The sequence below is a fragment of the Amphiura filiformis genome, unplaced genomic scaffold (assembly GCF_039555335.1).
Source record: "Amphiura filiformis unplaced genomic scaffold, Afil_fr2py scaffold_76, whole genome shotgun sequence".
NCBI classification, from domain to species: domain Eukaryota; kingdom Metazoa; phylum Echinodermata; class Ophiuroidea; order Amphilepidida; family Amphiuridae; genus Amphiura; species Amphiura filiformis.
The window spans coordinates 257,810-273,629 of NW_027305540.1; the positions used below are offsets into that span (position 1 = coordinate 257,810).

Here is a 15,820-nt window from a genome sequence, read left to right on the forward strand (position 1 = left end):
GAAATTGTGTCCTTAAAAGTGTTTCAGCGTGACGATCAGAAACCTCAAAAACTATTTTTGTTGGGCCGCGCTTGATATGCTAATGATATACAGGTACATTGTAGGATATAAATTGGATGGTAAATAAGCCAAATATTGCAAGAAATCTACTCGCTAGAATCCTAGCGACCCCGCAAAAAAAATGACCGTCCATGCGAATGTAATATTGAAATCGTAAAATCCCTACTAGTAATAGACCTACTTGTCACTAATCGTGGCGCGTGATCAAGTCGTGATAAAAAGGTCAAAGTGGCTGATCAATGTGTGGGCAAATGTTCAAGTGGCTTTTTGACCAATCGGCTTTCTAGCAGTAAAATATGGGGACCAATCAGGTTGTATCAATGTGATACCAATAAACTATGATGAGGTATGTGAGCAAAGGAATTCCTTGATTTGAGAGTTGCTTGGAGAGCACTCAGATCGATGAAATGTCCAGTTTGAGAGTCTCTCAAATCCAGGAAAACCCTCATTTGAGAGTACTCACAGATCGAAGAATTGTCCAATATGAGAGCTCTCAAATCCATAAAATAGCGAGTTTGAGAGTACTCTCAAATCGAGGAATTCTGCCAAATGAGAGTGATAGCGCCCTCACCATATATCCGGCGACAATTCATACGAGCTGCGCGCATGAAAACAACGAGACGATTTCCGTATTCAATTAAAAAAATATCATACGGTATCAATTTATAATTACTCCTCAAGCCGAAGTTACCAGGTAAAATTAAATTGTATCATGATCACGGACGGTGTAGTACTATTGTCAAAAGGGTGAATAAAAAGAATGCGGTTTCTTTTATCGAAAGTTCCGTGTTTCAACCCAACAACCAGGCGTCGTAAGCTTACTGAATGACTGACTCACTCTGCAATTGGCAATGGCCAATGCTCTGCCGATGCGATGAGAACCCAAAGACGACGTAAGTTCAGATATTTTTATGATCTAATTGAGTACTAATTCATAATTATGCAAAGTGAACCCAAACAGTAAAAATGTTATCTCTTATCGAACAATTAAATGTCAACTTTTAAATTTTATACATCTTTAATTTTTACAAATAACACTTCACTTAAAGCCTCCAGCATACTTTCCTGCCGCTGCGGCAAGCGGCAGGGCGTTTCAACCAATGACAAGCCTTTATTGTGTCCGTTTGTCTGCAATGTGCGTGCGCCACGCCGCTCAGCGGCAAGCGGCAGGGTAGTATGAAACCAGCATTTAGCCCTTCACACTTGATTAATTATTAGTTTCCTGTTTACCGCCCGCGTCCAAAATTGAAAATCTCAAAATAATTAATTATTTTATTTTTATTTCTAATTTTCTCCTTTAAAATAACTTTCAACTACTACTTGCCATTTTCTGACTTTAATAATATCAACAATAATGATGAATGAACAAAGAGTACAACTCCACCTTCACTTATTTGGTCGCATGTCATAAGTTGGGTATGCAAAAAGGGTGGAGGGATTACACTTTTCTGAAAATTGCGTTACAAATTTGATTGGCTTTCCGTAACCCCATGTCCTACAGCAGTGGTTGATACCTCATTTTAAGCCTAATTTTATATTCTTTCAATCTGCTGAAGCATATAATTATACATTATTCAAAAAAAAAATCACATCAGTTGAAATGAAAAATGCCAGGGGTGGAGGAGCAGGCGGTTGTGGCGCAGGCGGATGCGGGCGTGTGCAATAGGGCCTATGTGAAAATTAACATGTCAGCATGTCAACACTACTGGTTACTTTTTCAAATCTAGTGAGGGTATGATGTATTGACAGCTTTGAATGTTGAATTTGTACAACTAAAACAATTACTGACTACTTAAGGTGGTACTACACCCCCTGATAAATTTTGTGACTAATTTTGCATTTTTCTCAAAAAGTAACTTCAAAATTACTACATTTTGTGTACACACTGGTAACAAAAGTTATGTATATTGGGGCAAGGAATACAATATACTTTCAGTGATTCAAGACAAGGGGTTCATTATATAAGTTAAAAAATGAGGTACATTCTAGCGGTACCTCTTTTATCATAAATAAAGTATACCGCTTATCTTGAGTCAATGAAATTCCAGTGTAGTAACTTGATTCCTAATACCCCTATAATTTACATAACTTTTGTTACCAATGTGTTATTATTTTTTGAGAGAAATGCAAAAAAATAGTCACAAATTTATCAAGGGGTGTAGTACCACCTTAAATGGTTATATGTTCCATTTTTTTCATTTTTAATGAAATCCTAGTTGAATTTCAGTATTTTTAGCAACATGCTAATGTACATTTCTCTTCTTGATATTCATTTCCTTAATAATAGAATAACCGTCTCGCTAATTACTTGTAAAAGGTCATTGACCTTCACAATGTAATTAACATACGTACAATTATTTCAAATAGTTCATTTGAAGCATTAATGTATTGACACCATATCCTCCAAATCTGATGACATTCTTGCATAAAATAAAATATTTACAGTCATTTTTGTAATTGAGGTCCGATTTGAGAAAAACCCATTTGAAAATTGAGATTTACATAGACACTTGTGTATTAATTAATTAGTAATTAAGCATTATCTCATAAATTAAGCATGTGATAAGGTTAAAAATGGTGTTAATTATTAGAGTTTTTCAATATATACAACATATCAAAAAATACACTTTTTGTCATTTTTGACCATGTAATGGAAATTGTACCCAACTCATGACATGCGACCATTTATAAAATCAAATATTGTTATAAAATAATTAAATGCCTGCTCTAGTCAAACGAGTGAATAGTTGCTTGTAATAGTTCAAACTAAATAAAGAAAATAAAAGATAATTAATAATTAATAATTAAAAGTCACCTTGTCCCTTTTTCAAAAACTTTAACAGGAAACTAATAATCAAGTGCAAAGGGCCTAAAGGGATCTGGAATGAGCGTTTCGGGCGTTTCGACAGTATTTTTTATGGGACATGAGAGCACCTCAGACGTTTCGAATTGCATTCTGAATACGAAGCATGTCTTTCTGATACGGTATCAAATAATTTTCATTTTTTGAAAATCACGATATAAATACAAATTTTATGACAAATTATAAAAATTTGATAATTTTTGATATATAACACTACAGTCCTCGAAGTAATTTTATAAATCTAATGATATATTCTTGTACATGTATGTAGCTGCGAGGAAAAGTTTACGATCAATTGAAAATTTTGACCTTTCATATTGAAGATATGGATTTTTTTCCCAAAAAGACCTATTTTTTTTTTTTTTTTTGGGAAAAAATCCATATCTTTAATACGAAAGGTCACAATTTTCAATTGATCGTCGGCTTTTCATCCCTTCCTTCCTTCCAATACTGTGCTGATCTCAAATGGCTGAGAATAAACGCACAACGTTATATACACTTTAAGTATAAATCATCAGATTTATAAAGTTTATTTCGAGTAGGCCTATCGTACTGTTAAATATCAAAAATATCAATTTTTAATGATTTGCCATAAAATGTGTATTACATTGCGAATTTCAAAAAATCAAAATTATTTGATATCATCAGGACATTCTTCGTATTCAGAATGCAATTCGATATGTCTGATGTGCTCAAATGTCCCACAATAAATAAGTACTGTCCAAACGTTCATACCCCTTCCCTTAAGGGTAGACGAGGTATTGTTGGTCGAAGCAGCCTAAAAATCGATTTTCATTATCTATATCAATATATTATTGAAAATTAACGCCTTGATGTTTTGCAAAAGTTCATTCTACAAACTCAAAAACCGCAGCACCTATAAAAGTGTATCTGTGGTATTTGAATTCTTCTATACGCTCGCTATGAATTGAGCAATGCAGTTTTTGCCAAAGCTCACTACCGTACCATTCGTAAGATGCTGTGAACTACCAAGTCACAACAGTTTAAAATAATTAATAACCTTACGGAGGATTTCGTGATCCTAGCATCCTCTTCTAAGTTATGATATTTTTTAATGAAAAAAGCTTGTTCCCAAAAGTTTAGTTGATTCCGATTTTGCGTTTGCGAGTAAAAACATGATTATGTGTATTACACTGCTCATGGCATAGGCCACTTTTGTAATTTCGTTCTGGTATACCAGAACGAAATTCAAATTTTGCGATATTTTTGCTAAACGAATTAATCTGCAAGAAATATTCGGTACATAAACATTATGTAGCCAGAGGTATCCAGTGGTATAAAAATCTCAACTTTTTTTGAGAAAAGTGGGGGATGAGGCTGTACGTGGATCACGAAATAAGACTGTGTGATCCCCACAGCACAGCATCATCCCCCAACTTTTCTCAAAAAAAGTTGAGATTTATATATCACTGGAAACCTCTGGTTACATACCGTAATGTTTATGTACAAACTATTTCTTGCATAAAATTTGTTTAGCAAAGATATCGTGAAATTTGAATTTCGTTCTGGTATTCCAGAACAAAATTACAACACATTGTCTATGGAGCAGTATATACACATAATCATGCATAACTGGCAAATGCAAAATCGGAATCAACTGAAATTTTAGGAATAAGCTTTTTTCATGGATATCTACTGGAAAATGTTGTAAAAAGAGGATGCTAGGATCACGAAATCGGAAATACTCCTTTAATGCTTAGGCCCTTCACAACTGATTCTGAGTTTACTGTTCATGATTTTTAAAATAGGACGAGGTGACTTTTAATTATTAATTATCTATTATTTTCTTTATTTAGTATCACAACCAATTATCAACCCGTTTTGACGGGAGTCGGCATTTAATTATTTTATTAATATGTTTACTTTTACACATAGTATAAAGTGCAGTTATGCTGTTTGTTTATTCATCATATTGTTGATATATGATTCATGTTAGAAAGTAGCAAGTAAAAGTCATTAAAAGTTATTTTTTAAAGGAGAAAATCCAAAATAAAAATAATATAATTATAATCTATACTAATAAAATCGTAAGCTCTGTCTGTCCGTCTGTCCGGCAATGCGTTTCGCTTGCTTCGACGATATCACACGATATTTTCGGATATAGATAGGTATCGGGCATTCCACGTTTATGGGGTAGTTTGAAAGGTCATCGGAGGTCAAGGTCAAAGGTCAAAATTTCAACTTTGTCCGATCGGGCCCAAACTTGGTAGGTGGAATCCTTGATATGAGGCGAGTATATGCCCGAAATGAAATTGAGGTCAAACAGAGGTCAAAGGTCATTACGGAAGGGTCAAATGTCAAACTTTGTCCGATCGGGCTCAAACTTGGTGGGTGGAATCCTTGATACGAGGGGAATATATGCCCGAAATAAAATTGAGGTCAACCGAGGTCAAAGGTCATTCTGGAGGGTCATATTTCAAACTTTGTCCGATCGGGCTCAAACTTGGTGGGTGGAATCCTTGATGCGAGGGGAATATATGCAGGAAATGAAATTGAGGTCAACCGAGGTCAAAGGTCATTATGGAGGGCTTAAATTGCAAACTTTGTCCGATGGGGCTCAAAGTTGGTGGGTGGAATCCTTGCTACGAGGGGAATATATGCGCAAAATACCATTGAGGTCAACCGAGGTCAAAGGTCATTACGGAGGGGGGTCAAATTTCAAACTTTGTCCGATCGGGCACAGACTTGGTGGGTGGAGTCCTTGCTACGAGGGCTTAAACATGGTATAACGAATTCTCAATATGACAGGAACAGGAAGATTTCACCACTCCCTGTGAGGACTGCAATGTCTTCCCAGCATTCATAGCTAAAAATAATTTCTAAATTTCAAATGGATGTATCAAATAAAACTGAGGTCATCAAAGGTCAAAGGGGATCAAGCCAAGGTCATTTAGGGTCAGAGGTCATATGGGTTCAGTGGGGGTCAAACAGCATCACTATCTGATGCTGGTGGTGCTCTCACGTACAGCTACAGTGCCCTCACAGCCGCAGGTACTCTAGTTAAATATAAATTTAGCAATTTTGTTGTGTCCGAGGGCGCAAGATGGAACAGCTAAATCCTGGCAAAAACAACCAATGAGATGAAGCAATCTATGATCGTGAGTGACGTCATGCCGACCAAGAAATTAAATAATTATTGTAATTTGTAAAACTCGCCCAAAGCTCGTTACTTTTGCAGACAGCTTAAAACAAGAAAAGTCTGTCGTGCCTGTAATAATTTGTCATTTACATTGAAGTACGGTATCAGTATCACACTACACAAAGAACCCTGACAAGAAAATGTGTGAGCTTTTAAAGTCCTTTTTACAGGCTCCCGGTTTGATAGTCATGATCAGTGCAAGCTTAAATCTTCAATTTAAATATATGATATTTCTGTGTACAAAAAAATGTAATTATTCAAATGATGCTTTCTTCTGAAATTTGCCATTCTGAACTTGCTCGAGAAGTCTAGTCACAAATTTGCTCACCAATTAGGTTCACATTTGAGGCTAGAGAGTAGAGATCATTGCATTCAAAATCGAGTCGGGTTCAGTGAAGCATGACACCACTCACACCGCAGCCGATCGCGACACAACAAGTGGGTGTTTGTTTATATTATTATTTATTGTTCAGTGGTGATTTTACACAGCAGTTTGCTTGGCAAGAAGATACAGTACTAATTTATTCTTGTTATGTTGTCTTTTGCAGACTTGCTGGTCAAGTGATAAGTCCTAGTTTACCTTAAGTTATATGATGCATCTACTGTGTACAGCAGTCAAAACACTACTATGAAGGGCCTACTTCTACATGTGTTGTCGCAGACTGTGATTCTTCTACTGGACACCTTCTCAGCACCTACATGTATGTTATTGTGAAGAAGCTTCTCTTCAAGAGTCCAACAGGAGGCAACCAAGGAGCTATATTTACATCTTTGTGTGGCCATGGTAAATACATATCGGTACCAGTATTTCGTGTGTTTTTTTTCAGTTTCTTCATTTATTATCCTGCCTGAATGACATTGTCAGATGTAAATCACCTTCCCATACTATGTTGTATACAAGTCATTCCGACAGGATAATAAAAGAAGTGGAAATACAAGTGTAATTGTTCACATAGGTTTGAAAATCACAGACAACCGATTATGTAGCAGGAAACACTTGTATTTTTAACAATGTTATGTTGCCCCAATAAATTTCAAGACAAATCACAAATGCGATATACCTCTAAAATTATACAGTTACACTATATAATGTAGGCATCAATGCATATATATTATACATGTATTATCAGAACAGACATCAAATTTATAATCTGAAATATTCTGAACTGATAATGTAATAAACACTTAAATGTGTACAATACATGTTAATGATTTCTAAAATACATTTTGTCATATTCAGTTTTTTAGTGGCTTTTTAGTTTGACCTTTTCATTGTTTCTCAGCTGATCTATTTCTGCATTAATTTTGCTGAAAATTTAAAATTGTAATTTTGTATGTCTGTGGTCATTTTCAAAATCAATGTTGTGAACTTCAAAAACTAAACATTTAAATTGTTTAAATCTGATCTTACTATAATGCTTCCCGACTTTTGTTTCCATTCCAAAAGTTTTATATACTTTGGACTTAAACTTGGGAAATAATGAAGCTGGAAAAGGGGCATGTTCTCTTCCATTACTCTGCCCTTAAAGTCATGTTTTCGTAATTGTACAATGTTTTGACAAAACCTTTTACACTGTCAATAAGTAATACAGAACTAAACATGATGTTATTTAATTTTTCAATTAATCCACAAATATTTGGATTTAATTCACTACCGGTAATGTGTGTAAATTCCAAATTCACAAGACATTTTAAGAAGATCTTGCACACACGCTAAAGGGTTACTTTCCATTGCAAGTGCGAATGTACAAACGAATGAACAAACTGATGGACACAAGTACCGGTACTTCTTGAGCTGGCTTTGTCACTGAAAATACCAGAAAACAAGTCACATTTATGATGAATTAATTATTAATTCAGACTTGATTTGAAAAAATGGATGAAGTCTCCATGAGGGTGAAGTTAAAGCAACAATGTTTGATTTGCATAAAGCTTAGATTCATATTTAAATGTTAGTTTTCGCTAATCACATTGTCCCCTTTTAGTTTCGAGCCAAACAAATGAGGTAAAACAAAGAAAATTGCTATTTCATTCTATAAGTGCCAACAATGCGTGTATTATAGCTCACCAACCTTATACAAAACCATGCCTATAGTTATTAAATTTAAGAAGACTTGAGGTAAAGGTAAACATTCTAAATTTCTTTTTTTTTATTGACAGATGATCAGTGCCATACAAGCTATGGAGAAGCATTCCGCATTATATTGGATCGGGAAAGTGAGACAAGACTAAGTCTATTATCATCATCAAAGAGGTTAGTACACCTGAGAATATTCGAAATGGTATCACATACCAAATTCCCTTGTTTCAAGTGAACTTCTGTGAATTGTGTGTATTTTTTGTACATGTACTGCTGAAACAAAAAAATCTCAAACAGTGCATGTACAGTTAAATGCAATTTTGTGTGATACACGCAAAATACACTGTAAAATATGCGTCGCATCATACAAGTTGAATCCACGCAGAGCACCACAAACTTTCGACAATCATGCAAGATGCTAACTGCTGCTTGTCCGAGAATTTTTTGTATAACAATATATGGGCAAAATCCCTAAAATTAATACCATATTGAGGTTTTTTTAGCTAGTTATTTGCTATGCAATATTTCTTCACTAAAGTGTTACTATAAAATTCTCCAATAAAGTGTTACTATTTCAATGTGACCCCTGGGCCTCATGGAAGAACAGAGGATACCTTAAAACATCCACTGAATGAGTAATCCAGGCAAAAGAAGAAATAAAACAAACAAAACAAAAACTATCTAGATGCACATGTCAAATCAGAAAGTGACTTGGAGCTTTTTGATAACTTAGACATGGACCAAACTATGAACCAGGTGTCCTCTGCTCTCCTCTCTTCTCTCCCTTCCCTTTTCTTTGCCCACTCTATCCTCCCACTGTACAAGTTAATATCTTTTGCTCTGAAGTCTTTTAAGACTTAAAAGTCAATCAATTAATATTTAAAATATAATGTTGCAAATAATAAAAAAAGAGATTTATTTAATTCATATAAATATTTAGGCTACACATGAATTATAATGATTCCTTTTGTGTTTTTATGACAGGATGTGTCAAATATTAACGCTGCATTGAAGAGTGGCGAGCTGCCTCATCTTGTAATATTCAACAAAACCAACTACATTGTAGGAGATGGTGTGAACATACAGTGTATGGATAGCTCTGCAGGTGCCTTTCTCCAACTGGATTGCCTTGTAAATGTATTTGTGTATATTCTCAGTCATCCAGGTATAAAAAATATCAAATAATTTAAATCTAGTCAACTGGAAATCTAGACAAAAAATAGTAAGTCCAGTTGACTATATTTAAATTGTCAACTTGATATCTTGTATTATGTGTTTCAATTTGAGTACCTGTAACCTGTTGTGTACTGCTGGGGACAGGGGAGTGATAACCCTGTGAAAAAAATCAATGTTGAACTTGAATAGCCTTGTGTGCATTTTTGCCTGAAATATGTGTAGTGTAAAATATACAAATTTTGCATGCTTTGTGTCACCTGACTAAGAAAACGTCACTGAAAATTACCTATAATTTAGGGTTATAATATTGAGAAACCAAAACTTTGCATGATGATAAATTCCTCAACAAAAAAAAAAAAAAGAAGAAATATGGGTTCTCATTATTTATAGTCCTAAATCAAGATACAATTTTCTACTTTTAGTAGTCAATTGCACACAAAGCATGTGGTATTTAACAGTATTGCAGGCAAAAATTGCACTGGGCTATGGAAGAACAAATTGAACATCATGAACAATGTCACACTTTTTTAATGGGGTGATTGCGTCCCGGCATGTACCCGACTGTCTAACATTCATCCCACCAATGGTCGATTTAAGGACAAAATTTCATGTCAGACGTTTCAATAAGAACTTTTGGGTAATGATAGGGGTATGATGTTATAATTACATTTGGAACCTTTTTGGAAGTTATATAATATACGTTGCAATGGAAGATAAATGGCAGATTATTAGGTAAAGTTGTAAATTGTAATTGAAGGGGTCAGTGCAACAACATGTTAACCCTTGCACAGATATGTTATTGGTTTCAACCACGGGAGTGGCCAAGATTGACTGAATTTTGATGTTGTCATTGGTTTAACATGTAAACACAAAATGTCTCAAATAATTCCAAAAGTGTATGTATATTTTATCAGTCTAAATCCGTTGAGGTTCGACAGTGAACCTCATTGAAAGTACTGTTTTTTATTTTTGTATGAATAACGCATGTTATGTTATGATATAATACTGAAAATTTCCCCAATCTGAACTAATGTATAATGGTGTAACGGTTGGTATCTTAGCCTGCCACGCGAGTGGTCTGAGTTTAATTCCCACTCCCGGCAATGGTAATTTTTTTCTTTACATTCATTTTGAATCCAAAATTATTTATTTTCATGTGAAAATGTATACATTGCACTGGAAAATATATTTTGTGCATTTTTGTTCTGTAACAGGGCCAAATTCTGTTAAGGATCATTTTATCTTGTACATGTATATGGGCACAAAGTCTTTTAAAAATCATTTGAAATATTATTTTGTGAATACCAGTATTGAAGAGCAGGTCTCTTGTTTCAGTTTTCTGCTCGGTGACCTACCTCATCTGTTTGCACCTGTGTTGGGTGGGTGGACATGGGGTGTTGCAGGGTGTGTTGGTGTTCGCGTGTGCTAGGGGGAGAGTGGTAAATTTTCACGTCTGGCTGGTAGAGGTCACTGAGCAGTTTTCCATCTTATATGTGTACATCCATACAATGGTGCAAAGAGTAGAAATTCAAAAAAAAATTGAGGGCGTTGCTGTAGAGCAAATCACACATTATGGCTTTAATAGTAATTTCTTTAAAGCTGGAATATGCTGAGAATAAACCGGGAATAACATGCATGGTTCAAATATATGTTTTGGGCATATGATTAAAAACACTATATAGATGAACCAGGGAAGATGCGAAAAGAAACATTACAACTGTCCAGGATACAGGAATAATTAAATAATTATTTGGACTTAAAAATGTCAAAACATTGTGTGTTGTAGTCTTTGAAGTTGGGCACACATACATGTACTGATTTAGGCTGTGTTAACCTTAAGATATACTGTTTTTTTTTTTTTTTTTTTGTTCATGCAAGATATATTTTTAGAAGTTTCTAGATTTCAAAAAGTTTCCAGTGTTTTTGAAAACTATATAATTGAGCCTATACCGGTATATAAACTATAAAAAGCCTGATTTTTTATGGTCTCAAAGTCAATGTTTTTACCCCCCCCCCCAGTATTTTTGGATTACTTCTCCATTTACATTAACAATTGTAAACATCTTAAAGAAAACAACTAACCCCCCTTAAATAATGGCCATTATTAAAAAAACAGGCTATTGAATTACAAATCTGTAAAATACGTTGGAAGCAGAATTTATTTCTGCGCATTTTAACACCTCATTTGATACGATAGCCCAGAAAACAATTGAATACCTGAGTGGAAGAAGGGCCCAACGCCATCAACATTTTTTTTGAGATACTAACAAAAAACACACTATTTGGAAAAGTTTTAAGAGATATACTGTTTTTGAGTACTGGTACATGAACATAAACTGGCCTCAAAAAGAAACTTATAATTTTTCACATGGTCATATTCTTAAAATCCTCTCCATAAAAATGAACAAAAATTGCACACAGGATTACTTCAATAACTCTAAACCATGTCAGTGCATTTTGCTGTTGTGTCAGTTGAACAACTGCTTGGTTACTGACATGTGTTTAGAGTAGAGTATTGAAGTAATCCTGTGTGCAATTTTTGTTCATTTTTATGGAGAGGATTTTAAGATATGACCTTGTGAAAAATTATAAGTTTCTTTTTGAGGCCAGTTTACATTATAACATACCTTCGAAATGATATATGTTGCAATGACAACGGTACAGGTCTTCTAAGATATGATAAACTCATTTTGGTAAAATGGAGTTGAGTCCTTCTTCCACTCAGGTATTCAATTAAACACTGGTCAATTTAATGTAGTGAGGTCCAGATTTGAAAATTGCGCAACAACAATGCAAAAACACTCAGGGATATCTTTACAGAGATTTCCATCCATTATACTGAATACAAATCAATAGAATTTACTGCAACTTTCAAATCTTGGGTTACATTGATTTAAATGTATGCTATGACGTCAATATTTAGATAATTGCTACAAATGAGGTGTTAAAATGTGCAGAAATAAAGAAGTTTTGGCAACTCACAATTACAGTATTTCTGAGAGGTAGACTTGCCAAAACATTATAAAAACTGTTTAGCAATTAAACACATTCATTTATCACTCTGTAACATGTTTAGAAGGTAAACAATGTGTAAATTGCTAAACATTTGTGTTTATATCATCCATCAATTTTATGTATTTGTATTAAAATGTTTAATAAGTCATATAGAAAGCAAAAATGTGCTTAAATAAGTCCTAAACATTTTTTTCAATGAACGTTGATACTGAAATAGCTAAACATTTAGTTATTGAAGTGTTTAGAGTATATACACCAATGTGTGTACTTTGTACATGTGTTTAATTTCAACTGTATTTTCAACATTGTGTTTAGTATTGTAAAGTAAATACCTTGTTGTGTTTAAAAATTGTTACAGTCTGATAAACACTTACATGTGTTTAATTAATAAATGAATAAATGCAATGTGTGTTTATATCAATAAACAAAGTGTTGATAACTTAAACATAATGTTTGGTTAAGTCTCTATTTGTGTCTGAGTACAGTGTTCATGATATTAAACATGTTTAATACTGCAACACTAAATGTGTTTAATCATTACGCAGAGTGTGTAGGTTGTAAACACACCATGGACGAAATAAACACATTTGTGTTTTAAAAGTGTTACACCTACATATCTGGGGTGATTAAATAAGTGCTTAAAACCTAAACGTTTGGATTTACATTGTAGGTGTTTGCTAGAAGTATAGAAATATGATGTGCATGTATAAAAGGCTAAAAGCTATAGTTTAAAATTAAATCAATGCCCCTACATTGTATATTATCGCACTCTTGTTATCACTTTGTAAACATGTTTAAATGTGAAACATGTTTGAGTGTGAAGGTTAATGTTTATAGACCTTTGAATGAATGAAGAAACAAACAAACATGGTTTTCCTATTCATTCTGCCTTCAAACAGATAATTAGCCCGATTTTATATGAAAAGAATGGAAGAAAAAACAAATGAAGGAAAGAAAATCAGTTCAAAAGTGTTTAATATATCGGCCTATTATACAAAAACATCCAAAATGCAGGCTAAAATAGACAACTTGAAGCAATGGTTAGTGGAATTAAATTGAAAGAAAGTCACTGAAAGAGAAAACAAAATAAGAAAGAAATATATTTTATTTTTAATTTTGATGCAGAAAGTTATCCCCTTTACAAAGATGTTTAATAATTATCTATGAAATGGCTACAGCCTGACTAGGCACATGGCAAATACCGACCCACTTTCTATGCTTCCAAATCTGGGTATTTGATATACCTAGATATGGAAGACCTATGTGCGCGCGTGAATAGGAAAAATAACGAGTTATTTATATGAAGCTTAAAATTAAACCAGTTTGTGGAAAAAAATGCCTGAAAAAATGTGTAAATTTAGATTTTAAAAAGTCCCCAAATGGGTTGAAGATGCCTAAAAGTGTGGAAAGTATGACTTTATAAAAGAAGGAATTCGGGCAAAAGAAGAAAAGGTGGCATCTCTGATATCGGAAATTACTGGGAAATACTTACATTGAAATTACTAGTATGGTAATTTAGAAATATCGTATAGTTAATTTGTTCGTTTTTTTTCATATCAAATTTCACTATAATACCAAATAAAAATATTACAATATTAAAAGAAAGTCACTGAAAGAGAGAAAACAAATAAGAAAGAAATACATTTTATTTTTAAATTTGAAAAGAAAGTCACCCCTTTACAAAGATCTTTTAAAATTATCTAACATGGATGCTATTAATATACAGTCTACAGCCTGACCATGCATACGCATAAAACCGATTCACTTCTATCTATTTGATATATCAAGATATGGAAGACCTATGAGCACGCGAGTTACTAATATTATGAAGTTTAAATTAAACCAGGGAGGTAAATAATATGTTAACTGCGTGGGCTTTTGCTTTTGCCCACCCAGTAAATTATTTTGCCCATCCAGTAAATTCAACATTGCCCAAAAGTGCCCACACAGTAAATTATTTTGCCCACAAAACAGTGGACACCATATAATAATTATCATAAAACTAGTACCATGGTGTATTTCTTTAAATCAACTTGCATTTTGAAAGTGATAAGGAAAATGCCTATTGAAAGTGATGTATCTTTTCTTAACATCTGCCAATTTATTCATTTACCATGTTTACAATTTAGAGTACGAATAAATATCACTCGGAAGTGGCACACAATGGTACTTTAGGAAGCTAAAAATTAATATTATTTTGAGCAATTTTCACACAAAACCTGAAAGAATTCATTGAGCCCTATAAATTTGGATTCTTGAATGAGGCGTGATTTTTAATAAACTTGAAATATATTTGAAACTTCACCCAGATATACATTGCTCATTTCAAGTCTATGAGCATGCACAAATAGGAATAGTATATAATTTTGAAAATAATTTTCTGCAATCAATCTAAACTTTAAATGTTGAAAGAAATGTATACATGTTATTTTTTTCATGTTACATTTTACATCTTTCGACTGTGATTCTTCATGCACGGGTCTTTATTATTTTGTGCAACATTAGGGCCTATGTTATTTACTTTAAATATAAAAATTGACAAAATAAACATTTCAATAGAGATAGGAAATATATGATAATATAATTCAGGGTTGACCATATATTGCCAAATACTATATAGTTAAATGTAGAGCTCCGTTGCAAAAGCCCTTACATCCACCTCTGGCTGAAATTGAGTTATTGGCATGACATTATAGTGTGGGTAAAAATACACATTTTGGTGGGTGTTTGATCTTCATACCACCTTCCCTTCTGGATATATCATATGTTTCCCGTTTGGGAAATCTTAAGGAATTTCCGGAAATCTGAACTTAAAATGAATATAAAATTTTAGGAAAATGATTTTTGATGTCTAATAGTAGCCTTGAATGTTCTTTAACTATATTATAACCAAATATAAGGAACTGTTTTGGGGTCACTATGTTTGAAAAATATCATTGTAATTAAGAAAAGTTGTAGTTTCAGAAATGCTCATTTTGCCGGATTTAATTAAAAATTCATAATTAAAAAGGTAAATGAGATATTTCAATTTTTCTTTTTTTTTTGAAATCATTACTCAAGTTACATAATGTAGTGCAAACAAATGGGCACAAATTTGATTGGAAAGGTAAAAAACGATCCACTTCTATGCTTCCAAATCTGGGTATTTGATACCCAGATATGGAAGACCTATGTGCGCGCGTAAAAATAACGAGTTATATGAAGTTTAAAATGAAATATATAGGCCTATATATCGCTAAACACACCATTACAATCACTTTTTAAACATATTTGAATGCTGAACATGTTTGAGTATATTGAGGGATAGTGTTTAGAAAGAAAGACAAAAACATGCTAAAAAGACAAAGCAATGTTTTGTTAAAATGTGGAATAAAATTAAAAGAAAGTTACTGAAAGAGAGAAAGAAATATATTATATTTTTTAATTTGAAAAAGAAAGTCATCTTACTTTATGTAAGAAATAGGTG

At 33.3% G+C, this 15,820-nt stretch overlaps 1 long non-coding RNA gene across 1 annotated transcript; it reads left to right on the forward strand.

Moving 5' to 3' along the window:
* Positions 1-669: 669 nt before the first annotated feature.
* On the forward strand, positions 670-11,190 carry LOC140144729 (uncharacterized). Its single transcript, XR_011857924.1, has 4 exons — positions 670-953; positions 6,632-6,867; positions 8,244-8,337; positions 9,148-11,190. It is a non-coding gene; the product is annotated as an uncharacterized lncRNA (long non-coding RNA).
* Positions 11,191-15,820: the final 4,630 nt, after the last annotated feature.